This window comes from Ochlerotatus camptorhynchus, unplaced genomic scaffold, assembly GCF_037179485.1.
Source record: "Ochlerotatus camptorhynchus isolate MF236.1 unplaced genomic scaffold, CSIRO-AGI_Acam_v1.1 ptg000267l, whole genome shotgun sequence".
NCBI lineage: Eukaryota > Metazoa > Arthropoda > Insecta > Diptera > Culicidae > Ochlerotatus > Ochlerotatus camptorhynchus.
In genome coordinates this window covers 179,847-207,677 of record NW_027040757.1, presented here as the reverse complement: position 1 = coordinate 207,677, position 27,831 = coordinate 179,847, and the positions used below count along the sequence as shown (strand labels likewise).

Here is a 27,831-nt window from a genome sequence, read left to right as displayed (position 1 = left end):
ACGAATGTTTTATACCTGAATTTGTTGCCTGTATCTCTTCTTATAAAAAAGATATACCCAAATATAGTAAAAAATATGAATAAATTCAAATTGATTTTATACGAGTTTAAAAAATAACATACCTCCAATTTTGTCATAATATTGAGAATTACATACGCCCTTTCAAATGCCGTAAAAAAACTTTTTTTTTGTTTTCCCCAACCAGAGATATTAACATTTGAAAAGTGCATATTTTTAGTATAAAAACGTCAATAACTCTTGATCGGCGAAAGATATTGACAAGCATTGTGTAGCAATTGTGTTTTTTCAAGAGCCACCCTAACTCAATTCAAGAAAATAGCTCTAAATCGACCAACTTAAGAGATACAAAAAAGTTATCTTCAATAAAGTTGCTTGAAATTAGCTCAGCTATAACTTTGCCGAAGAATGTATACCTTAACTTATTCAAACAAAAAAGTTAGATTTTTGATTTTAATGATAATAGGAACCACCCTAGAATTCATTGTCATAAAAATGAGGGCCTAACTATAAGGAACAACTTTGTAGAAGAAACTTTTAGTCTAAAGTTTCAATTTCAGGCTCAAAACATATCATTCCACCTAAATCTGCATTCTGGACCACTGTGCATTGTTGTATCCGAATATTCCGAGTCAAATCACAACCATCTTGACAAAAGCAGCCGAGGAGCTATGGTCAAACAGAAGGGAAAAATCAGGGGAAGTATTGAAACATTGAATCAAACCTTTTTTTTGTATTTGCGTCAATATGGTCATCAATGTTTTCGTAGTCAATATTGGCATCAATATGACTGTCAATACCTTTGAGAATTGCCAATATTTTTGCCCGTGTGGTGCTTGTTTATAATATGGGTATTATAAGAGCGGGACGGCGTGTAGAGAAGATTGATTTTGTCTATTCTGAACGGATCACACTGCAAGATTATACCGTTCGTATTCTTTTTTTTTCAGAAGAGCGACATTTTTTGTTTGCCCGTCGCTACGTTACTCATGTTACATGAGTAGGCGGATTAATCTGAATAGCTACGCACTAAAGTTTAGTTTTTTGCAAGGCAGCATTTAAAAAAAATCCATAGAAATCCCGAAAGCTATACAGACATAAACTGCATTTAAATATGATCGGTAACTTTACTATCGTGATACACATTTCGTTATATTTTAATTCTCGAGCATTGAAGACTGTACCGAAAATAAGCTGTAAGCACATGTTTCATTCCGTTAACAAATATTTTGACGTAGCACTACGTCTTTGTGGACTAAACTGGGATGCAAATAAAAAAAAAGTGTGACGAAATGGTGTCAGCTTTTGAACGCTTATTACATGGTCATTTATTTATGAAATTCAATTTTAATTACACCATTTTATTCCGATTGGATGTAAGTTTTTTTTTTGTATAAAAATGACAGTTGTTTACCAATGGTTAACTATTGAAAATTCATCACAGTTTTCAGCTGTAATCATGTACTCGCTCGCTATAACTATCGAGAGAACAGAGAGACGAGCTAGTACTACTCAATACTCAATTTCAATTTGTTTTTCCTGTGCTTTTTTCTACTCATTGACCTAAAGTCTGTTCCAGTTAGTATTTGGCCGCTTCCTTTTAATTACTGTAGCGCCTCTAGTTGTCGTAGCAAGAAACTATTGACAACGTTTTGATCCGGAATTAATTAATTAATTTAGCTTTATTTAGGAGGCTTTCAGCCTTAGGCTGGTTCGCCTCCAACGATCCGGAATTGTTTATTTAGTAGTGAGAATTTCATCAGGATTCATAAACTTGTTCAAAAGTTATCGAATATGGAACGTGACAGACGTGAAAAAAAATTCTGCACACACGCGTGCAAAATCCAACATGGTCAGGAGGAATGATTGCAAAGGCTCTCAAAATTCCAAAATCGACTGTAAATCCGTGCTTGAACGTTACCGGGAAACACTAAAGTCGTACCATGCCAGCAAACATCCCAACAGGACGCTGAAACAAAACCTGGCTGCCAAAAACCGTGCAAAGAAGCTGTTCGAGAAAGTTCTGACCAAGTATAACGGATGTATTTTGATGGACGATGAAGCTTACGTAAAAATGGACTTTGGAAAAATCCCGGGCCAAAAATTTTACTTTGCTAAACGTACAGGGGATGCTCCGGATAAATTCAAATTTGTCTTTGCAGATAAATTCGCTCGCAAGTTGATGATGTGGCAAGGCATCTGCAGTTGCGGAAAGAAAACAAAGGTTTTCATCAACTTTACAAGGAGGAGTGTCTCCAGAACATAATGTTGCCGTTCATTCAATCACACGAAGGTTCCGTAAAGTTTTGGCCTGACTTAGCCAGCTGCCATTACAGCCGCGATGTCATAGAATGGTATAAGCAGAATAATGTCGATTTTATTGAGAAAAGTATCAATCCACCAAATTGTCCAGATTTTCGTCCCATTGGAAAATTTTGGGCAATTATTAAGCGCAACTTGAAGAAATGTGGCAAAACAATCAAAACAATACGGCCTGTCAGACGAGATGTTTTTTCGGGAACTTCGATAGTTTGATGGTTTTGAAAATTTCAGCCACCGTCCCTTTTCCTGTCCCGGAAGCTGCTTGAAATACGCCTTCACATAAGTTTCGTCGTCCATGACTAAACAGTCGAACTTTGTGAGCAGATTCGTATACAGCTTTCGGGACCGCTGCTTTGCCGACGTGTTTTATTTGTAATCTCGGTTTGCCACCTTCACCTTCTTAAACGTCGACAACCTGGCTCGATTCTTGGCCCGCTGCACAGTAGTATGCGAGACGTTGAGCTTGCCAGCGTCGTCCCGGATTGAAAGGTTAGGATTCCGTATTTATTTCACCGCCACCTTCTTCGTCGTCGCTGCCACGTCCGGATTACGATTGCCGGCGCTTCCAGGCTTCCTGGCGGTCGACAGACGCTCCCCGAACACTTTTAAAACGTTTGTCACGGTCGATTTGGCCACATCCAGCAATGTGAGAACGTGCCAACTTGGCGTGTGAGAACGTTGGATTCTCTTGCTGCGCGAGCAAAATTTTGACACGCTGCTCCTCTTGCTTGGACGTCATTTTGAAAACTGGAGAATAAAAGGTGAAAACTCATCATAGCAACCATTGTATATACACTCAACTTCCAAATGCAGCATTTCAGGTTTTTATTATGCATTTTTAACAGAAATACACCAATTTGAAGTTGGCCAATTTTTGCGCGTTTCAGACTTTATCCGAGTAGATGAAGTAAAGGTCGGTCGGCATGTCGGAAATCATCCCCAATTCAAAGTTGATTGCTTTTAGCTCAGCAACATAAACGGAACAAGGTTCCTGAAGTTTCCGGAAGGCGGTTGAGTATTCATTGAAGACATCGAAGCCAGTGGATCCATTAATGAAAAATCTTCTATTGCAATTGACTTGTTGGTACTTTTCAGCAAAAATACGGGAAACTGAGATAGGTCGAAGTTGATCTGAAACTCTTGAATAGCCTGTTTCATGGACATATCACGGTCAATGGGGGAACTGTAGTTTGAAAAGCGACATTCAATAGGTTGTAGTGGCGAAAAAGTTGAATTGGGCCGTTCTAGATGACAATCTAAATTTCTAATTTGTTATAGTTTAATGATGTACACAAAGCTTTAAGTCTATCTGTATTGCAGATTTCCTATAATTCTTCTACATGAGATAAATGTATTAAGTATATTATATATTCAGGGGAAATGGGGAAATGTCGGCCTAAATGCCCCTAATGTAGGCCCATATATAAATTCACCAAATATTTAAAATAAATCAGTGCTCATCCGGTTGATGTCAACAAATTGAAATTACATTTTGACAGATAAATATCCATTAACTGAGTATTTGTTTCAGTTCAATGTATTTCACTTAGCTAACGTCTATTGTAATCAAGCGACTTAAGGCCAATTTCTTGACCACCAACTCAAGCCTTAATCCTGGTTTAACTAGATGGGTACATTGGCCCTTAGCGATATTGGCATTTATATGTCATTAACACTCCGAACACGAAGCCTTCGGTAAAATGAGTAACGAGAAACTTGCAATGTTAGCTCAACCATTTACTGACAAATTTAAAATTTATTGACACCATCGTACACTACATACTTTAAAAATTGATTCGCCATCAAAAGATTTAAAATGTATAGATAAATTGCAGAGCAATGATTTTTCAAACATTACCAATTTTCCGTTACACATTTTACTAGAGGCATCGTGTTCGGAGTGTTAAAAATCAAAACTAGTCCGCAAGCAAATAATGCAGCTATTATTTAGATATTTACACCAATTTTTCTGTCTCTATAATAAAGATAATAATAACAATAACCTATTTCTCTTGGCCTACCTTAGCTCAGTTGGTAAAGGCGTAGCTATACGGCAAGACCATGCTGGCTTCAAATCCCGGTCCGGCCTAGGAATTTTCCGGGTTGAAAAATTTCACGACTTCGCTGGGCATATAGAGTATGATTGTGCTTGCCACACAATAATACTAATGCATGGTCAGGCTTAAAAAGCTCTCAATTAACAACTGTGGAAGTGCAAGTGCAACACTAAGTTGAGGGCCGGCGTTAAGTCCCAGTAGGGACGTAATAAAGCCAAATAAGAAGAGAAGACACCAATTTCTAAATGAGAAATAGTATATATTTATCTGGATTTCTAGAATTTGCAAACAATTAGAAGAGCGGAGAGTATTCATCCTGGAAAGGATCAGAGACACCTGTCTGAGATCAAATAATCAGATCATACGTGATCTAGCACGTTAGGTTAAGTTATACTCGTAGTTAGGTAGGTTTTCACTTTTTCAATTCAAACAAAACATACCCCCAAAGGGGTATTCTTTAAACTAACGCAAATATTAAATTAGAATATCAAATTAAACAAATATGAAGAGAAGGTAGGCTAATCAATCAAAATGTTAAATCAATGTACTACCATAATCAACAGAAATAAACATAATTTTACTACTACTAGAAGCTGCAAACAGTGTGAGGCAAAGGGCAAGACAGCTCCTAAACATGAGCAATTTCAGAGTTGCTTTTGAGGCATCTCGAGTAACTCACATTGCTCAGTGAGCAAGATCGCTGTCATTTGCTTTCTCACTTTTCGCATCACAGCAACATTTGAAGGTGCACCTTTATGCGAAGCCGAAAAGCTGCTGTCAAACAAAACAACCAGGAAAGGGGCTGTTCATTAACTACGTACAGTTTTTTTTTGGATTCTTGACCCCCTCCCCCTGCGTAGACAACTGTCCATACAAAAAAAAATGTATGGGCCGTGGATAATTGCCTAACCCCCCCCCCCCCCCCTGAACTGTCTACGTAGTTTATAGACAGCTCCAAAGCGGAACTCGGAGACACTTAGATCATCTCAGTTTAATAACTTTCGTTCGACCCTTACCAACCGTGAACGTGAAAGGAACCTGTTGCAACCTACCTTTCACTTACGACGGTCGAATGCTTATCTGGTTGATGTGGTAGAAAACCCTGATCTGCCTTACCAAATACTCAAAATCGATACTCGTCGAAGCAATCCCGTCCCATCGCTTCACGAACTGCCGTTGGATGGAACTACGAACCGAGCTCTGAATTACCACGGCGTCCTCTTGCTGACGGGGGACATCCATCCCCGCTTTTGGTGCTTTTACTGGGCCATACGGATGGTCATGATACGGTTTCCGTCTCCAGGATATAAAGAGAAAGTCAACGAAGATAATCTGTCAGCTTGATTTGTGCTTCGCCTTCCTGACGGGTTTTCACTTCGGTTTCGTCCGGTAGATCGTAAATGGGTTTGAAGTTCAAACGAGAATCACACTCATCGGAAACAGCAGCTACTTCATCGTCATCCTCCTCTTCGGCTTCGGCAGTGGCAGCGGCTGCACTGATGCTCTGGCTGAACATTCCACAAAGTATTGGTTTGTAGCGTTGTCTTCGGAGCTGGAATTGGGTGTTAAACTGTGGCGGCGGGTGTCGTTGGAGGAGCCATAGTTGACATATTGCTCACTACTCTATGTTTGCCATGGTGCCAACGGGACTGGTGATGTCTTTTCCAATGGGACTGCTGTTACGACTGGAGAAATCGAAGATGATGGGATCGCTGCATTATGGGTGGAATTCCAGATGTTTAGAAGAATATTGGAGAGCTTTTTTGATCAGAGATGATCCTTTCGAAGTGACGACTTGCTGAGGAGGAAGAACAACCCTTAAAGCTGGTTTGAAGTGTAGGTTGTTATTGGTAGTAAGCAGGCACCGGCATAGGTTCTTCCACAATATTCCAGTTATTCGAAAGGCTCAGGATACACTTGGGATTACTTGATTTACAAACAAAACTGAAGTCTAGACGTATACCTATGCTTAAAAAGAGTAAACGGAGTAGGCAGAGAAAATATTGAGGTACATTGAGTTACTCGCGAGTTACTCGCTGCAAAAAAGCAACTCAGAGTAAACCTGTCTCACCCCTTGGTGTGAGGTTATGGACCGTGCACTGATCTATATGAGCTTTCATCGTGTTTGTACTGAGAACATAAAGCAAAGTTGCGTTGCCATGACAGCAGCGACGAAAGCTCTGATCCTTTTCTGCTCGATTATCAGTGTATTGAATATACAGGTATATTATTTTGCACGCATCACACATAAATAGTAACGTCATCATTTCAAATCGACATGCATCTGGAAATTATTATTTTTTTCTGGTTTCGCTTAAAAATTCATGTTTTTTTTTCTTGTAAAAAATCCCGACATTTTCCTGGTTTTCTTGGTTTACTTGCTACCCTGTTTTATGGATTTAAAAAGAATAATTTGTGAACAAATTTATATTCATTATTATGTTGTTTTTCCTTCTAATTCTACTAAAATAATAGTAGAATTAAAAGGAAAAACAACTTAATAAGGCATACAATTATTCTACTAGAACACTCACCAATCATTTCAAACTTTATATTTGATAAAGATCTTATTTTCTAGAGGACTGTTTATAAGCCACAAAGACTCCGATAGGGCAAGGGAAGGGGGGTTGGCATGTGTCTACGGTCCATACTAATTTCCAAGAAAATGTATGGACGATACTCGATTTTGTCAGCCCCCTTTTTTAAATCTTTTATAATGTTCTACGAAACCTATGCTCTTTTCCAGTGACCTTTACTGCACCAAAGTAAAAACTTAAACATTCATCTTGAAGATTAATGAGAAAGATTTGGAATTACGGTAACTTCAATTTGTTGAAAGATAAAAGTCTGATGCGCTGAGGAACTGATAAAATAGAGTAATCTACTATTTATAATCCATTCCCCTGAAAATGTGGGATCATGAAAAACTAACAAGATTACATTTCTGCAATCTTGGTACCTCACAAACGGATGTACATTTCGCCTTCCGTTTACAATTTCACCCAGAACCCAAGCACGCCTATGCCTAGAGATCGCTGCCGATTACCACATCTCACCATCACGTTTCCACCCGAAAACAACAAAAAAACACAAAAATCCCAACTAGCACACAGCCGAAGGAAAATACCAACCAGTCCTCTTCCCTGACTCTCTCGATGACCTTGAGTGGATTGTTTCCCTTGCCTGGTGGTTCTCCAACAACCGTATTCTTTTTTACTACGTTTCCATTCTCCTACTTCTACTTCTTTTACGATCGTCGCCGGGTCGGTCAGCGTGGCTTCCATCAATTCCCCCCTTCATCAACCAACAGCAACGTTCCCAGCCAGCAGTGAGCAGCAGTTCGACAATATTTCGGTTTAGCCGTTTATCCATCGGTTTGAGTATTTTCCTTTGCCCGTTTCGTCTCTCTTCCGTTTTCTCGACTCATTTCCCTCTTCAAATGAAAAAAAAAAGAAGTTATTTGCAGAAGCTTCCATTACCGAAAACCGGCTTGGGCAGAAGCATTTTTGGGCGTTTTTAGTTTCGTTCAGAGGAAACTCAAACTAATTCAAAACATGACGCCATCCTATCAGAGAAGGATGAATATTTGAAATATTTCACGGTACGCAATGCCATAAAATTTCGACGAAGGAACATTCAAAACCGAGTACAGCACTTGTTCGCTAACTGTAGCCTAGTTAAAAAAACAGTTATACGTCAAAAATAGACGTCACATTTAGTTTGACATTTCGTTGTCATAATTGTTGAGGGGCATTCGAATCGAATGTTAAGTGTAAACATAAATAAAATTCAAATTATTTTAATTCCATTTCAAGTCTTCAAAGCCTTTTTAGCGAAAGCGTTACCCGTAAAAAAAGAACTGTAGAGGTACAATTAAATGTATTGTAACCATACAATAGAGTTTATGGTATTTACAATAAATCGTATTCTCCACAACGATAAAATAACAATAGAATGTATTGTATCTACAATAGAATCTATGGTAAATGGGGGAATATACAATAGATTAAGGGGGTCGTTATGTATCTTAACCATACGAAAAATCACTTTTTCCCGAACAAACTTGAATCATTTACCATTAATTGTATTGTTGTTCTATTGTTGAAAACTCTTACTATATGGGACGTATTGTACATCTATTGTAATAACAATATGTTAAAACTTCGTGTACTATATACACACAATAAGATCGATTGTTGGCAATAGATTTACTTGTAACTGTATTTTATTTTATGGTAATTGTATGGTTATTTTTTCCGGGTAAGCCTTTCTAAATTCGCGAGTTTGAATGCTATGAAAATAACAATAACAAACTTTACACTGTTTCAATTAAATGCACGTGAAATTTTTTAACGTCGATTAAACAATCCATTAAAGTTCCTTTCAATGTTTTTTGACGTTTGACAAGCCAGCCCAGTTAGCGAGCATGTACTGTATTCACAATTTCTTTCAAAATCATGGCGGTGAGAGTGAAAATGATCGAAACTATTCCACGGAATCCGTTCGCATTCCCACCGATTCCAAGTGAAGCTGCGACGGACAAACTGTCACAGGAATAAATTTATTCACCGGGTTCACCTTGAGCGAAACCGGTGGTGGCGGTGCTGGGCTCAGTTAGCCCTTGGGTCTCTCGCATGGCGTCACGTTCGACGCTGTGACGTGACGGTGACTGTACACAACAATCAGAATTGCATAAAACTTGTTTATCATTCTGAGCCGCACCAAAGCGGACGGACGAGACCTGCCGAGAGTAACTTAATCCGATACTACTTGTCGTTGTGTTAAAGCTAAGTGCATGCGGCGTTAAGTCCCTCCCCCTCACCCCCCTCGCTGGGACATGAGCCAGCTAATCTCAAAGGAATTGATTTCCTTTGTTCGCTTTTCGCTGAAGAATGACACTCTCAAGAAGTGTAAGTTTATATGGTGAAGATTGAGGTCAAGCCGTTTGGCATTGTTTTTAGCACTTTACCTGACTAATCTCGTAAAAAAAAACTGCGAAAACAATAAAAGAATTCCATCCGCTTGGCATTAGGTCAGCGAGAGCGCGTGGCTTTTTTTTTCCCCCGACGGCTTCCTTCATTGTCAGCTGGGCAGGTTCGTCTCTTATGTCCATTCGGAGTGAAATCAGCGACGGACGGCGGCGTTCTTTTTTGCTGCCATACCATCGTTGGACTGACGTAAATCTCAGTTGTTTCTCCCCATAAGTCATTCAGCAGCCAAAAGCGGTGTTGACAAGAAATAAAAAAAAAGAACAGTGCGACCCGAATAAAAACATAGTTGTTATGCTACATTGCGAAACATGGAATTCGCAAGCTTTTTTCCCCCAGTCTAAATGTGTTAACTTACAAAGCTAGTTCGGTAATAATCATTAAACGGCATACATATACATCAATTGTATGTATGGGTTTCTTACATTCTCTGTATGTGTTTCTTACGGTAGGTCTTACAATAGCTTGCAGTGACATGCAACTTCTTTCAGAATCTTTTTTGACGTAGGATTACGTCTTTCGGCAACATATTGGGGGTGCAATTAAAAAAAAAACTAAAATCGACCGCGTTACGAAAAGTGGTCAGGTTTTGGCCACTTATAACTCTGTCAATAGCGGATGGATTTTAATTCTAAACAAGCCAATCGATTGGAAATTTTTCTACAAATATGCTTAAATGAACACTTTATCAATTTTCAATAGGTCACTATTAAAAAATTACACAAATGTCCAACTGTTGGTGATCAGCAATATGTGGTTTCCCTAACACAGTCGCCGAGTATTGATACCGAGCACGTAATCCTACGTCAAATCTACGGTCGTCTCTTGGAGTCAACCTCTTACTTTTTTTTCAGAAAAACCCAGATGTTTGGTTCAGGTCCAATGTACTTGTGAAGATTTACTAAGGGCTTAGATCTAATGTTTAGGCTACTAGGCACAACCTACACTTTTCCTCTCTATTTCGAGTGGATTTTTACAAAAAAATTAAAGGTTTCTAATGACTTCTAAATTTATTCATCATTCCATTGGATTTGATAAAAAATCTTGTTTACATTTTGTTAAAAATACAACACTGCTTCTTGACGCCCAATTCGGCCTAAGGGTTTCAATTTCGCATGAAGTCAAAAATTGAATCGCTTGGAGAACATCTTTTGTTTTTGAGAATAAAGGGTGTAAATATTCTAGGTTTGCGCTCTTCCAGACTTGTTGTAGCTTTTGAACTAAAGTACCTAAACTAAAGATGATTTGATGATTTCTGCTCGGTAGGCCACAAAAGGGCAATTAGGCCAAAGTAAATTTTTACCCTACGTCGTGAAATAAACATGCATTGATTTTTTTTTTAATTTATTCGAAATTTCTTCTGACGATTTGATGACGCAATCAGACTGTAAGAGAATCTTGCATCAGCTGGTTCGGTGTAGCAAAGCCTGATCTATGACAAATAAAGTGATTGCCAATAAATATACATCATCATCATCATCATCACCATCATCATCGCTGAAATAGATGTCTACGAAAGCAACGTAACTTTTCTTGTTCGGGTAACTAAATCCCTATAGTGTCTGTGCTCGAGCAGAAGCCTGTAACAATAACGACCAGAGAAAAGGTTACTGGTAGCAAGAGGTACAGTTGATTGAGATAAATAAACATCAGAACGCTGCTGTGGCAAGCACCGTGCGCTCGCTGCCTCTGCTCTGAGAGATTTTCTGTGTGGTTTACGATGAGCGCTTCTGCGGAATCTCGAGTCAGGTTAGGTCATGTGGTTTATTTCAAACCTACAGGAGGAGATACATTCCAATGATGGTGAGAATGCCGGAAGAGTGTACTACTCATCCGTGTATGATGATCAGGCAGCAGTTAGAATCGTTGCGATATTAGTCACCTTGCCTCGGTGCTTTTGCCCTTTAAATTGACACATGTTTTAAACTGCTTTCTCTCTATTAGCTTCCTTGTTGGCATATTGCTACAGAATGTTTATAAGTTGTATCGGATTTATACCGCAGGCAACTGGGCAAGGTAACTTGGTTGGAATATCGCACCAACTGCGGTTGATCATTGAGTTGAGTTCGCTTGCTATGTAATTACTAAGCCCACTAGTACGATTAAGGGTTGTCTGGGTTCTAACTGGTATTCTCTGGATCCCAATTAGGATTCGCTTTTCTTCAAGTTTGGATTTTTTTAAATTATGTATTAGTCTTCAAGATTCAGCGGAATCTTGACTACTAATACGACGGCACCGTAAAGCTTCTATGCTTATTATGGACCACAGTACGAAAACTTTACATTAGGCATACATACGGTATATGGACGTTAGGCATAATTCGTATTTAAATAAAAATCACAAAATTTTCCATTCTTTCTCTCATGAGCTGTTCCTCGCAAACAATCTAATCTTCTTTGTACATGATTTCTCACCTCACTTTTCAAATAGACCAATGTAACATGTCCGCCATTTTGAGAAAATCGAAGTTGAAGTTCGACAGATTATTATTTTAACTGTTTAGAAATAATACATTTTGCAATAATATTTTTAATGTAGTCAGTGAATGATAACGTTGAAAATTCAGTAGAAACGGTAAAATCACAATACCACTTTCGGAAAGGTGAGAGTTGCCCCTACCCGATGATGTTGTTGGTTTGCGTGGGCGTACTTCGGTTCGCGTGCAAAGGGCATTACAAAGTTTGTTTACAACAGCTTTCGTGCCGTTATCAAATGTTACGCCTGAATTTTATGCTACAATATAGAGAAAAAAAACACACAGAACGTTTTGACTAGTCATGTTGGACATCGGACATGTTGGACAGTTGGACATTTTAATCTTTCTTGAGCAGTTGGTAGTCATCATTGTAAAAAATATCCTAAGGATTATTTCCACATTTGGGAAAACCAATTTCCTAAATAACAATTTTGGTTTTATCACAGCCTTGTTTCTCATGATTTAAACTTATAGAATGCTTTAAAACCTTGATAAACTTGGATGGAATTCAAATAATCCAAAGATTAGTCCGAAGAAAATTCCTAGGGAATTCTGGCAACTATTCTTAAGGAATTCCGAGGAGACTACATACTCGGAAAAAAATCTGTTCCCATATTCGTGAACGGCAACCGTGAACCATAGTTCACGGTCCGCGCTTAGAAGGAAATGTACATTCAAAGTGTTTTTATGTTACTTCATACGCGAAGTTTGCGATTTTCAGAGTTGGTTGGAAATGCTAACTTGAAGCTTAAGTGTGATAATTTATTAGCTAGAGAATGATCTGGATAGTGGATAGTTCCGTTAGAGTACGACAGTATGACAATTGAATAGAAGTTGAAAATGAGCAAAGGGCCATTAATGCGACAGTACAAAGTCAAACGCACACCTTTTGCCTAACCTGTACGATGGCAATGTACGCGGAGATTTAAAGTAGGGGAAATGGCTCTAATGTTGGCCTATGGATCTTAGATTGGACCCATCGCTAAAAATCTGCTATTTATCAATATTATCTAGATGAACGCGTCGGTGGGACAGTACTAATGGATAGTTTTGGTCGCTATTGAAAATTTCGTCGATTGCTGAATTTATGTATGGGCCCATATTAGGAACATTTAGGCCGACATTACATCCATTTCCCCTATGTCTTCAAATCTACAGGCAAAAAGTGTGCGTCCGCCTTTGCTCATTACTGTCTGTGGCTGTGGAATAGTTCTAGCGACGTTTCATCACTACCTGCTAATAAATTATCACACTAAAGCTTCATGTTAGCATTTCCAACCAACTCAGGAAATGTACGCCATGAACTATAGTTTTGCCTCAACCATCACGCCAACGAATCAAAGACAAATGTTCGAAGGGACAAAAGATCGAAGGGAGAAAAGGTCGAAAGGATAAAAATCGAATCATTGTCGAACACATGGTGGGCATTGAATTTTCATTTTACAATTCTCTATTTTCCATGGTTTTTCCGGTTCAAATCTAAAAAATATCTCGGTTTATAATACAGGTATACCTCGATAACTGTCACTTTTGACTTCCATCGAATTAAGTTAAAAAAAACGAAAGTATTCAATGATTTTTTTTAATGGCACAAGCGGAAATTTTCGATTATATATTAAAAAACAAATCATTGATCTTTACAATGTTTTAATCCACTATATATATATTTTAGAAACACTTATCCCACAATTATGGGTCAGCTAATAATTATTATGAATTTGCTATGTTAGTCCAGGGTGTAAGCCAACTGGAAGTGATCCTCAAATGTGGAGTAATTGTATAAAATATATGTGTTGAACAATATTTTTATGATAACTAGACCGAACGCTATTGTGCTGAATGGTTCATTAGACCGAATTGTAAAGAGTGAGGGATTGAATTAAGAAATTGTTTAAGGTATCTAGGGAAAATTGTTGGAGTTCTCAAAGAAAGAAAATGTTTAAACACTCCATAGTCTGTACTAATAGAAATAATTAAAATATGGGATTAAGAAAATTACCAAGATTCTAAGGCTACGAGATTGATTAAGAGCATTAGACATTTTTTTTAAATATGTTATTTATGAAATCTCAAGGGGTGAGACAGGTTTACTCTTTTGCAGTGAGTAACTCGCGAGTAACTCAATGTACCTCAATATTTTCTCTGCCTACTCCGTTTACTCTTTTTAAGCATAAGTATACGTCTCATATTAGACTTCAGTTTTGCTTGTAAATTAAGTAATCCCAAGTGTATCCTGAGCCTTTCGAATAACTGAAATATTGTGGAAGAACCTGTGCCGGTACCTGCTTACTACCAATAACAACCTACACTTCCAACCAGCTTTAAGGGTTGTTCTTCCTCCTCAGCAACCAGTCACAGTCGTCACTTCGAAAGGATCATCTCTGATCAAAAAAGCTCTTCAATATTCTTCTAAACATCTGGAATTCCACCTATAATGCAGCGATCCCATCATCTTCATCAACAGTCGTAACAGCAGTCCCATTTGAAAAGACATCACCAGTCCCGTTGGCACCATGGCAAACATAGAGTAGTGAGCAATATTTCAACCATGGCTCCTCCAACGGCACCCGCCGCCACAGTTTACGGTATACAAAATATCTCCCCGGTGGGGCAACAACCGATTAACAGCCAATTCCAGCTCCGAAGACAACGCTACAAACCAATACTTTGTGGAATGTTCAGCCAGACGAAACCGAAGTGAAAACCCGTCAGGAAGACGAAGCACACTTGACTTTCTCTTTATAAATATCCTGGAGACGGAAACCGTATCATGACCATCCGTATGGCCCAGTAAAAGCACCAAAAGCGGGGATGGATGTCCCCCGTCAGCAAAAGGACGCCGTGGTAATTCAGAGCTCGGTTCGTAGTTCCATCCAACGGCAGTTCGTCAAGCGATGCGACGGGATTGCTTCGACGAGTATCGATTTTGAGTATTTGGTAAGGCAGATCAGGGTTTTCTACCACATCAACCAAATAAGCATTCGACCGTCGTAAGTGTAAGGTAGGTTGCAACAGGTTCCTTTCACGTTCACGGTTGGTTAGGGTCGAACGAATGTTATTAAACTGAGATGATCTAAGTGTCTCTGAGTTCCGCTTTTCTGGTTGTTTTGTTTGACAGCAGCTTTTCGGTTTCGCATAAAGGTGCACCTTCAAATTTTGCTGTGATGCGAAAAGTGAGAAAGCAAATGACAGCGATCTTGCTCACTGAGCAATGTGAGTTACTCGAGGTGCCTCAAAAGCAACTTTGAAATTGCTCATGATTAGGAGCTGTCTTGCCCCTTGTGAAATCTTTTAACGAATTACACGGTTAATTCAAGAGAAATACTGAGAAGAATCTGGTGAACATCATAAGAGAGTTCTGACCAGGATTTCAAGATAATGCTGAGGTAATGTTCTAAGAATTCGTAAGATGTATTCCAAGAATTTCTGGGAGAAGAAAGAATTCGTTTAGAATAATTCCATAGTAGTAGGAACATCACGGATAATTCATAGGTAATTAACAAGTGAATTTTAAGAATGATTTCAATAGAATTTTGGTGAGAACTCAAAGATTATTCAGAGTTGTAAGGAAATGCTAAACTTCTATCAACATGATGCTTTAGTGCGAAAATGTATTAGCTAGAGAAAGTTCTGAAGAGGATAGACTGCTAGTTCCGCTAGAGTACGGCAGTGTGAAAATTGAACAGAAGTTGAAATTGAGCGGAAGGCCATTAAGGGGGTATATTCCCAATCTTTTTTTTTTTTAAAAATCAAATTTTTTTTTTCACCTTTTTTTTGTACTTTAAACTATATACTTTCATCCCCCCAAGCCGTTTTCCGATCAGCGAATTCGGTGTCCAGGCATAGCTGACTAATGGTAAGAACCCCCAAAATGGTTTTAACTAAAGTCAAAACTTTAAACGCGTTTTTCTCGAAACCACATTTTTTTATCGGGCGAAGATTTTTCTCAGAAACTATAAGAGATATTGACTTGAATCTTTGCGCATTTTGTTCCTTATTAAATTCTTTGGAGCTTCTCCCACTTTCAGCCAAAAATATTAACATTTAACATTGTTTGAAGCACCTTCAAGCTGCAAAAAAGCGGGCTAAAAATCGCCTGTTTTTTCATATGGCCGCCATTTTGTTAATTTGCAAGATTTTTTGCTGCCAACGCACACTGGGGACAAAATCGAAACAATGTGTTAAAATTCAATAACTTCGGTGCTCGCTGGAACAAGAGACTAAAAAATAGTCATTCTTATAGAAAAAAGTCTCAGGAATCGATTGGAGTAGGTTTCATCTTGGGCACGATAGGGTAAGTTGGGGTTTTTCACAGTTTTGCCCTAAAATCTCCTATTTTGCATGATTTGAATGCTGTATCTCAAGATACCGATGATATAGACGGATAATTTCTTGGGCAAAGTTAATCAGGAGATCAAGGACTGTTGGATGATGGACAGAACAATTCGGAATTCCTCCGCTAGGTGGCGCTAGTGAGCATTCGAAGTGTATATGTTTGTGCTGCTGTATCTCAAGATCCTGACTATTTAGATGGATGATTTCTTCGGCAAAGTTGATCAGCAGGTCAAGGACTGTTGGATGGTGGACAGAACAATTTGGAATTCCTCCGATAGGTGGCGCTAGTGAGCATTCGAAGTGAATATGTTTGCGCTGCTGTATCTCAAGATCCTGACTATTTAGACGGATGATTTCTTCGGCAAAGTTGATCAGGAGGTCAAGGACTGTTGGATGATGGACAGAACAATTCGGAATTCTTCCACTAGGCGGCGCTAGTGAGCATTCGAAGTGTATATGTTTGTGCTGCTGTATCTCAAGATCCTGACTAATTAGACGGATGATTTCTTCGGCAAAGTTGATCAGGAGGTCAAGGACTGTTGGATGATGGACAGAACAATTCGGAATTCCTCCGCTAGGTGGCACTAGTGAGCATTCGAAGTGAATATGTTTGCGCTGCTGTATCTCAAGATCCTGACTATTTAGACGGATGATTTCTTCGGCAAAGTTGATCAGGAAGTCAAGGATTATTGGATGATAGACAGAACAATTCGGAATTCCTCCACTAGGTGGCGCTAGTGATTATTGAAAGTGAATATATTTGTTCTGCTGTATCTCAAGATCCTGACTTTTTAGACGGATGATTTCTCCGGCAAAGTTGATCAGGAGGTCAAGGACTGTTGGATGATGGACAAAACAATTTGGAATTCCTCCGCTAGGTGGCACTAGTGAGCATTCGAAGTGAATATGTTTGCGCTGCTGTATCTCAAGATCCTGACTATTTAGACGGATGATTTCTTCGGCAAAGTTGATCAGGAGGTCAAGGATTATTGGATGATGGACAGAACAATTCGGAATTCCTCCGCCAGGTGGCGCTAGTGATTATTGAAAGTGAATATATTTGTGCTGCTGTATCTCAAGATCCTGACTTTTTAGACGGATGATTTCTTCGGCAAAGTTGATCAGGAGGTCAAGGATTGTTGGATGATGGACAGAACAATTCGGAATTCCTCCACTAGGTGGCGCTAGTGAGCATTCGAAGTGTATATATTTGTGCCGCTGTATCTCAAGATCCTGACTATTTAGCCGGATGATTTCTTGGGCAAAGTTGATCAGGAGGTCAAGGACTGTTGGATGGTGGACAGAACAATTCGGAATTCCTCCGCTAGGTTGCGCTAGTGAGCATTCGAAGTGAATATGTTTGCGCTGCTGTATATCAAGATCCTGACTATTTAGCCGGATGATTTCTTCGACAAAGTTGATCAGGAGGACAAGGATTGTTGGATGATGGACAGAACAATTCGGAATTCCTCCGCTAGGTGGCGCTAGTGATTATTGAAAGTGAATATATTTGTGCCGCTGTATCTCAAGATCCTGACTATTTAGCCGGATGATTTCTTCGGCAAAGTTGATCAAGAGGTCAAGGACTGTTGGATGGTGGACAGAACAATTCGGAATTCCTCCGCTAGGTTGCGCTAGTGAGCATTCGAAGTGAATATATTTGTGCTGCTGTATCTCAAGATCCTGACTTTTTAGACGGATGATTTCTTCGGCAAAGTTGATCAGGAGGTCAAGGATTGTTGGATGATGGACAGAACAATTCGGAATTCCTCCACTAGGTGGTGCTAGTGATTATTGAAAGTGAATATATTTGTGCTGCTGTATCTCAATATCCTAACTATTTAGACGGATGATTTCTTCAGTTATGGTTGATCATGTGCCACATCAAATGACGTGAGAATTTTCAAATAAGATCATTGGTAGTCATATTGAGTGTAAATAGGGTCAGACCATAGGTGAATAAATTGGGATTTTTCCTATACATATAAGCAAGTTTGGTCTCTTAATATCCATTAAAATAAAAACTACAGTAATGACCTGATTTTATCAGTCCCTTCACGCATTATTCTTTTAATGTTCAGTAATTTCCTATATCCATAATTCGAAATCTTTTCCATTAATCTTCTTGATCGATGTTTAGGATAAACTTTGGTGCAATAAAACCCTTGAAATAGCGCATGGGTTTCGTAGAATATTGGAAAATATTTTTAAAACGGCGGCTGATAAAATCGGGTCATTATTGTATATATTATATCTTTACAAAAAATTCCACCGGCTGGAGCGGGAATCGAACCCTCACTGGCACACTCAAAATAGCTGTTAGACGAATGACGCCGCTAACCACTCAACCACGAAGACCACTTTGACCCGAAAATGTGAAATGTCGTCATGGAAACCCAATCGAAAAGAATTATTTGTTTACTCTTGTTTCTTGTGTGACAGTAGCTCAGTGTAGTGCAGTTCTTACGTGGTGTTAAGTGTGTTCCACTGAATTTCATTAAGCAAAATGCTGTCAAATAAAAATATCGTTGAGGGATATTTTGCGTCTGGTCGAGATAAAAACCTTTTACTTGACTTTGTGTCTAGGGCACTGTCGAAAGCACCTGCGGATATTGCGCAAGGTGTTAAAAACTGGATTGGTCAATTTAATCGGCGATGGTCAAAAACCCACAGTAAGGATCGATTCTTTAAGAAGAATGCAGAATGACTTGAAAGCATATTCGAGGTAAGAATCCCTGGGCGTGCTTAATTTTAGAAAGCAGCATAAATTATCGAAGAAACGTTTTTAATACGATACCGTCGAACATTAAAAAAAAATAAACAGTTCGGAAAAATTGTACCTGTTGAGCAAAGTGCTAAATTTAAAAAAAACAACGGATTCCAAACCAATTTAAATTGAACTTGAATGAAAATTAGTAAAAGCGTGGAAATGCGATAATGTAAAGCAAGACATACTACTGATAAAATCTGTTTTTGTTCTTGTTACTAAATAATCAATAGCGTCAACCGCGATAAGAAGAAGATTTGTCTTTGATATTTGTATGAATATTTTAGAAAAATCCTAAACAAAAACTACAGACTCTAAATTTTACGAAAATCAATCACATCATCATACATCATCAATTATTTTATCAGGTTGAAGACCAACCCTCAGGATCCAGGCCTTCGAAAAAAACGCGGGTCCATTCAAGGAAACCCAAAGATCCCTCGTCACAATCATCTCCTATTACACCTCCTTTTGCCACTCTGAATTTGGATACCAGTTCCAACAGTCAGCGAACACCGTCAACCCTAAAGCCTCGAGGTCGAAAGCGCAAGGAGTTTAGCCAGTTGACAAGATTTTCGAAATACAGACGCAGTATCGGACTTTTCAAAGAACAAGGTCTTGATAACTTGCTGTATTCAGCCAAAATTGCTGCCATAAAGGCTGCTAATCCAGCAACTGCTCAAATCTTACAGCACTTGTTGAGCGGCGGTGAGGTTTGGGCAAAAGAGACCATCGAATCCGTTGACTCTGTTCGTGGAACATCTCTGTGTTCGGAGGAATCATCTTTGGCGATAAAATCAATACTTGGGTTAAGTAAAACCAAATATGGAGAGCTGGATCGATTCACTAAGAAGCATCTAGGTATGACAGTTTAATTAACGTATATATAAAAGAAATACTTAGTAGAACATTTTTTTGTTTAAAATAGGTCAACTTTCTAAATCTTTGATCAATTTTAGAGATGTGCATTGTTATTAGTCCCTTCATATTGTCCCATTTAGGTATTGCAATTTTGCAGCCCTGGAAAAAAGTAGCTGAATTTAGAAAAACCATAATTCCACCGTTCTCAACTCCAAACCGAGAAAAAGGATACTTATCATCAAGCGTTTTAATCCGTGATATGGTTATATGTGATTTGACACGGATTCTACAACTGGATGATGTAGCAGACAGGATTTCAAAGTTAAACCAGAAAGTGTTGACTAGTAAATTGCATGTCACGGCTGGTCCGGACTCTGCTACAGGTTTTACGCACTACAACCAGACTGGCTTTTTAAAAGAGGATGATTCTCTTCTCTCCGAGCATTTTATGAGCCTGTTGTTAGTATCCGAAAGAGGAGAGGATATTTGGCGGAACCCGAATCCCCAGTCAGATTCGTTCTGCAGAATACGCTCTATGAATTGGACTAAAGAGACCAACTCGCTTACCAAGTCCATGTTTGAGCAGTTTTTTGCAGAGGTTGATTCCTTGAATCTGAATCCGGTGGAAGTAATTTCCGGTGATGTACGTGTGTGCGTTTATATTTCGGCAATGTATACAATGATAGATGGGAAAGCGGCCAATGCAATTGCAGGGAATCAGGATACACATGTATGTCCGCTTTGTGTTCCGAATGCTGATCCCCATATTGGTCCATCGTTTTTTCATTCACGTCTCAACACGTCTCAACGCCGTTGATCAAAAATGCAGCGAAAAAATCCGTTCCTGACCACCCGGCATACACGAATCCCCTAGTTAAAAAGAAAGCCCGTGAAATAGCTGATGAACTAGAACGTGAGTATGGCATGAATATCAACCGTCCTAAGATTGGTGGGTCCGGAAGCTGCAATAAATTTGCAAAAATTATCGGCGTACACAAGGACCTGGTGGAAAATCTGCGGCTCATCAGTTGCCTGGCGCTTTCTTCTAGAGTATTGGATCCTACCAAAGTTATGGAGTTGTATAACACTCTTGAAAAGCAGATTTTCAATGAATTCCCATACCTAATGAAATTGCCGCCATTCATACATAAGTACATGCATCTAGCAAATTTCATTGAAAAATTGGTAAGCTTAGATTTAATAGTATATCGAATCACAATCATAAATGTTTTGTTTTCTTTTCCTTCAATTGAAACATCCAGCCTTATACCATGAACTTTGTTGACGAGCAGTCCGGTGAACGTTGCCATAAGGTTTATAAATTCATTCGGCCACATCTAGCTCGGAAAACGTCTCCGGAAGAAAATTTGACCGACATGATGACCGAAGCTTTGACTAGGTCTGACCCAAAGCTTGCCTGTTTTCTTAACCAGAGCAGACAATCGAGAAGTACTGATGCCAGGTTCGAAGAGAGGCTGGACGAATACACCTTGAAACAAGATGACAGCGATGAAAACCATGGAAAAGCGGATGACTCCGGTGAACTCATCGAAGAGAGTGACGAAGAAGATGATGACCCCGGTGAACTTAACGAGGAGAGCGATGAAGAAGACATTTGAATGTTCCGTTGGATAAGTACCACAGATGTGTCCCTGTGGCTCTCACACACACACACACACACGCACACACACACACACACACACACACACACACACACACACACACACACACACACACACACACACACACTACACACACACACACACACACACACACACACACACACACACACACACACACACACACACACACAATGAAGAATACATGAACATATAGTAGCACAAACATATTCATTTCAAATGGTCACTAGCGCCTTCTAGCGAGAGAATTCCGGATTGTACCTTGACCTCCTTATCAACTTTGCCGTAGAAATCATCCGTATAAAAAGTCAGGAACTTGAGATACAGCTGCACAAACATATTCACTTCAAATGCTCACTAGCGTCACCTAGCGGAGGAATTCCGAATTGTTCTGTCCATCATCCAACAATCCTTGACCCCCTGATGAACTTTGCCGAAGAAATCATCCGTCTAAATAGTCAGGATCTTGACATACAGCAGTACAAACATATTCACTTCAAATGCTCACTAGCGTCACCTAGTGGAGGAATTTCGAATTGTTCTGTCCATCATCCAACAATCCTTGACCCCCTGATCAACTTTATCGAAGAAATCATCCGTCTAAATAGTCAGGATCTTGAGATACAGCAGCGCAAACATATTCACTTCGAATGCTCACTAGTGCCACCTAGCGGAGGAATTCCAAATTGTTTTGTCCATCATCCAACAGTCCTTGACCTCCTGATCAACTTTGCCGGAGAAATCATCCGTCTAAAAAGTCAGGATCTTGAGATACAGCAGAACAAATATATTCACTTTCAATAATCACTAGCGCCACCTAGTGGAGGAATTCCGAATTGTTCTGTCTATCATCCAATAATCCTTGACTTCCTGATCAACTTTGCCGAAGAAATCATCCGTCTAAATAGTCAGGATCTTGAGATACAGCAGCGCAAACATATTCACTTCGAATGCTCACTAGTGCCACCTAGCGGAGGAATTCCGAATTGTTCTGTCCATCATCCAACAGTCCTTGACCTCCTGATCAACTTTGCCGAAGAAATCATCCGTCTAATTAGTCAGGATCTTGAGATACAGCAGCACAAACATATACACTTCGAATGCTCACTAGCGCCGCCTAGTGGAAGAATTCCGAATTGTTCTGTCCATCATCCAACAGTCCTTGACCTCCTGATCAACTTTGCCGAAGAAATCATCCGTCTAAATAGTCAGGATCTTGAGATACAGCAGCGCAAACATATTCACTTCGAATGCTCACTAGCGCCACCTATCGGAGGAATTCCAAATTGTTCTGTCCACCATCCAACAGTCCTTGACCTGCTGATCAACTTTGCCGAAGAAATCATCCATCTAAATAGTCAGGATCTTGAGATACAGCAGCACAAACATATACACTTCGAATGCTCACTAGCGCCACCTAGCGGAGGAATTCCGAATTGTTCTGTCCATCATCCAACAGTCCTTGATCTCCTGATTAACTTTGCCGAAGAAATTATCCGTCTATATCATCGGTATCTTGAGATACAGCATTCAAATCATGCAAAATAGGAGATTTTAGGGCAAAACTGTGAAAAACCCCAACTTACCCTATCGTGCCCAAGATGAAACCTACTCCAATCGATTCCTGAGACTTTTTTCTATAAGAATGACTATTTTTTAGTCTCTTGTTCCAGCGAGCACCGAAGTTATTGAATTTTAACACATTGTTTCGATTTTGTCCCCAGTGTGCAACGGGAGAAGCTCCAGAGAATCTTATGCAGATTATTAATTTCATCACGAAATCTGTTTCAGATGAAGCCGTTCCAGAGAAAAGTCTTCGCCCGTCCAGGCGTTTGCGGCGAACAGGGGTCTGTTTGCCGCCATTTTGTGACGTCAATAATGTCTTTTTTTATGTCGAAAAATATTTATTTGTAAACTTTAATCTCACCCTCGGACAAGTCACGAATGACCCAAGAGTGTTAAAGCGACCATAATTAAAAAAAAAACAAATGCGCACTCATTTACCTAGCTTATACATTGATGGATGAGGGAAATTTAGGTGTGTCCTCAAATCCACAGGCAAAAGAGTACTCAGACAGTATATGAGAAAGTCAAACATAGCAATGAGTAACTCCACTTTTTATGAAACTGAGTAACATTTGTGCCCATTGCAACACTTATTTGGTAGATGAGGCGACTGTGGTCACTTTTGGGAGGATTCCGTATGCCACTGAGGAAGTGGGGAGGTGTCCAATTATGAAACATTATGGATCTTTTTCATGAAGATTATTGAGGCCAGTGGTGGCAAATGTACATTTTTTGCAAAACCATCGTCTAGAGCGAAACAAAACAGCCAGCACACGGATGGTCGTACTCGTAAAAATGCAACACTTTCTTGTGTGTATAACTTTTTATGGCATGAGTAAAAATTGATGAAATTTTGAGTAAAACTAGTTTAGAGTGTAATGTTTACATGTGCACAAACAATCACACACACAATCTGTCAAGTGGTTATCGAGATGGCTTCCAAGCAAGAAGTGGTTTTTAGCCGGCGCCGGTGGTGTAGTGGTAAGCGTGACTGCTTTCTAACACCCCAATTGGTCTGGGTTCAATCCCAGCCGAGGTCGATGGGATTTTTCTGAGGCATACAAATCTCTGGTCACGTCTTCCTTCGGAAGGGAAGTAAAGCCGTTGGTCCCGGCCCATGTGTGTTGAATGGGTGCGATATCCTACGCAGGTGTGGAAGCTGCCTTCCTGCACATTCGATTGCCGTCAATGGATGGCAATCGATGTCCGTCGGTGATTGGCACTAGATTGCGGAACAGAGACCGACGTTAAGAAGAAGAAGGAGAAGAAGCAAGAAGTGCCCCGACAAACAATTATGGAAGCGGTCGTGGAAAATCCAGGCCAGCCCCACAGGTGGATCGCGAAACAGTTTGGAATCGACAATTCGACCGTGTCCCTTGCGGTAAAATCGTTCAAGGAGGCCCAGACGACCCAGCAGCGGAAGAAAAGCGAAGACGACCGACCCCCTGAACACAAGGAAGATGAGGGATTGCTTGAAGCGCAATCCGAACCTTTCGATTCGGGACGTGGCCAAGAAGGTCAATTCTTTCGTCTGCTTCGTCCAGCAGACAATGAAGCGGGCCGGACTTCATGTCTTCAAGGTAAGAAAGGTACCTAACCGAACCGATAAACATAATACGGTGACCAAATCCTGCGCCAGTAAGTAATTGGTGCAGCCGAAATGCATCGTAATGGACGACGAGACGTACATTAAAGCGGACGTCAAGCAGATCTCCGGTCTGGAGTTTTTCGTCGGCAAGTCCCGCCTGCATGTTCCGGAGAAGTTCAGGAAGCAGAAGGTCGACAAATTTGCCAAGAAGTACTTAAGATGACAGGCGATCTGTGGGTACGGCAAATTCAGCCAGCCTTACATAACGACCGGTACCTTCAACGGCCAAATATATAAAAAAGAATGCCTCCTTCCTCCGGTCCCACGAAGGTGACACTATGTTTTGGCCGGATCTGGTATTGGGCCATTACGCTCAACCGGTGATGGAGTGGTACGAAGTCAACGATGTTGTTTTTGTGCCGAAGGAGGCAAATCCGCCAAACTCGCCAGAACTTCGCCCAATAGAAAAATTCTGTGCGATTATGAAGGGCAAACTTCGGAAAACAGGGAATACTTTCAAAAACGACAAGGATTTGAAGAAAGAGTGGATGAAAGTGTGTAAGCAAGATGGAGGAAGTGTTGCCCATGATTTGATGGGTAGGGTTAAGTCTAAGGTGCGGGCATTTAGCCTAGGAGGGAAGGTTGAAAAAACCAACTTTGCAAAAACATAGTTAATATGTGTTTATTCATTCACTGAGAGTTTCAAAAATATCCGACTTAAAATGAATTTTTGGTGATCATTTTTGTCTCTTGCATTTTTTTCGAGTACAGTCTTTATTTAAAATTTGAAATGACAAAGCTTCCTCTCAAACTACACCGAGTAAGTTGTTTGAAACTAGCGAAGTCAGCCATACGTATTAATAAGTTTCTGTTATAAAGAAATATTTCCCTGAATTTGAATTAAATTCCCTGAGATTCCCTGATTGTCCAGGTCCAAAAATGAATCCGATATTCCCTAATTTTCCAGGTTTTTTTTTTAGGTAGTCGACACCCTGCACCACGTACGGCTCTTAGTACCAAACTCCACCGTATGGTGCCGCCAAAGCGCGACAATGAATAAGTTAAACAGCTAAATAACTCTGGGAGATGACAGCATGGAGCTAAACCAAGTGAAGACAAGTCTCCAGAAGCTAATGAAGGAAATTAACGTCTGCGATCTGCGAATGCAATCATTCGTGGGATTCATTTACAGTTCAAGGAACAGTCATCCTTAACTGAATACATTCGCTAAATCTTACAAATTACTGAACAAAATTCAAAGTCAATAAAAATTGGCTCCGAAGGCAAACGAAGCAGTCCTTTCGAAGATATCGAGCCATTATACTTCAAATATGACTTGAAACACTCCTAGATCGGTGGCAATTAAAGATAAAGGTTATGATGCCGCCAACATAAACAAGTGTTTACGAACCCCATAATAAGACATTAATAGCAGCCGGCGGTTCAGCGGTGCCATTTCAACCAGGTGGTATTCAATTTCTGTTCCACCAAAAATGTATGGGTAGTAGACTAATGCAAAATTTGAAATTTTCGCTCCACAGTGTTCAAACGGCTTCAAATCGGGTCCTGATTAGCCTCCGAAAGTTTAAACTCATTTGATAAGAAACTGACTTGGCACAAACCATTTGAAGTTTATATGGAAATTACTATGGGAAAACAAAACTTTTTGTTCATTGTCTTCTAGCGTTTTTACATATTGTACTGTTAACAAATTCTGTTGCTATTCTTATGGGAATTTTTATCAGCTACAACTTTGCAGAAAACCGTTTTTCAGCCAAACGTCAAATTAAATAGTTATTAATTGTTTAAGAGATTGATAATCTTATGGCAAGATTAAGCAACTGTATTGTGGGCAACACTGTATTCTGCAGTGTGACATAGTAGCCATGATTTTTGTCCTCTATTCTACGCGCCATAAACACCAATGTTGCCTGCTGAACAGTTGATTGAGCATAATCATAAGACATCAGTGACTTGAATCATTCATAGCTTTTGTTCCTTAGATTTGATCGAAAAGTGAACTTGAACAAAACTGTAGATGGGAAAATTTTCAATATGTTCAGCTATCATTTTCTAAAGTTGAGTGAACTGGTGAATTTTGAGATAGATATGAACCGAAATTATGGTTTCTCCATAGTAATTCCCATATAAATTTCAAATGGTTTGTGCCAAGTCAGTTTCTCACTAAATGAGTTCAAATTTTGGGAGGCTAATCAGGGCCCAATTTGGAACCGTTTGAGCACTGTGGAGTGGAAATTTCAAATTTTGCATCAGTCTAATGGGTAGGTATTTGATTGAGTTTTAACGAATTGTGAATTTCACAAGAATGTTGTGAGTAGAATATCAGTGACATTCAATAAGCAATGCACTGCAACCCACCTTAACTCTATTTTCGGATGCACGATGTCACATTTTTATCACTGATGTCCCACTTTCCGCCAGAGACACGTTGATCAACTCCGGACGCCGGACCTTCCTCCGGGTCTTGTATGACTGACTGACTGGGAGTGGAAGTCGCATACACGATGACAGCCAACAAAAACAAGTTTCTTGCCAGTTTCACCGAGATAACCGGAACATGTTTTCCGCCACACCACGAGGTTTGCGGTGAAAAAAAGCGAGCTCTTGTCAGTTGCTGCAACGCGATATCAAAATACAAGAATCAGATAGCGCCATTTCACCGCGGAAACCGCTTGCACACCTCGAAAACCTTTGATTGACGATTAATCAATCAACGGGTATCCATTGGCAACGGCGGCGATGGCGGCAATTTATAACGATAATGACAACAACGCCAATGTTGATGGTCGACGATGAAGACAGATGGAGAAGCCCTAAAGTTTGAGTGGTTTGACAACGCTTCTCCGATGAGGACAGATATCACGGTAGGGAAATCAATCGGAACCTAGCGAAGTGCGCACAGCTAATACTGACCTTTCACGACTCTAGAGCATTGCTGGTTGGCCAAGAACTGGTCTCCCCTATTCCTCGCGTCCATGCTGCAAGCATTCCACACACTCGATTCGGTACAAGGGGTAAACTCGTTTTCTACCGGTCCACTGGGTCCCATAAATTCGTGCAAATTGTCATAACTGGTCTCAAATACGACTGGAAAATGAGATTTCATACCGTCCGCCCTTTCCGAGTAAACGAGAATATCAAATCGATAGTAAGTTTTACCATTCAAATTGGGGAAAATCTATGGGATTATA

At 39.8% G+C, this 27,831-nt stretch overlaps 1 protein-coding gene and 1 pseudogene across 3 annotated transcripts in view; one reads left to right on the top strand and one right to left on the bottom strand.

Annotated features, from left to right (window-relative positions):
• kst (spectrin beta chain, non-erythrocytic 5 kst) overlaps positions 1 to 27,831 on the bottom strand; it is a 320,373-nt gene that overhangs the window by 231,266 nt on the left and 61,276 nt on the right. The window lies entirely within an intron of this gene.
• LOC135705457 (uncharacterized) lies at positions 20,085 to 21,444 on the top strand (annotated as a pseudogene).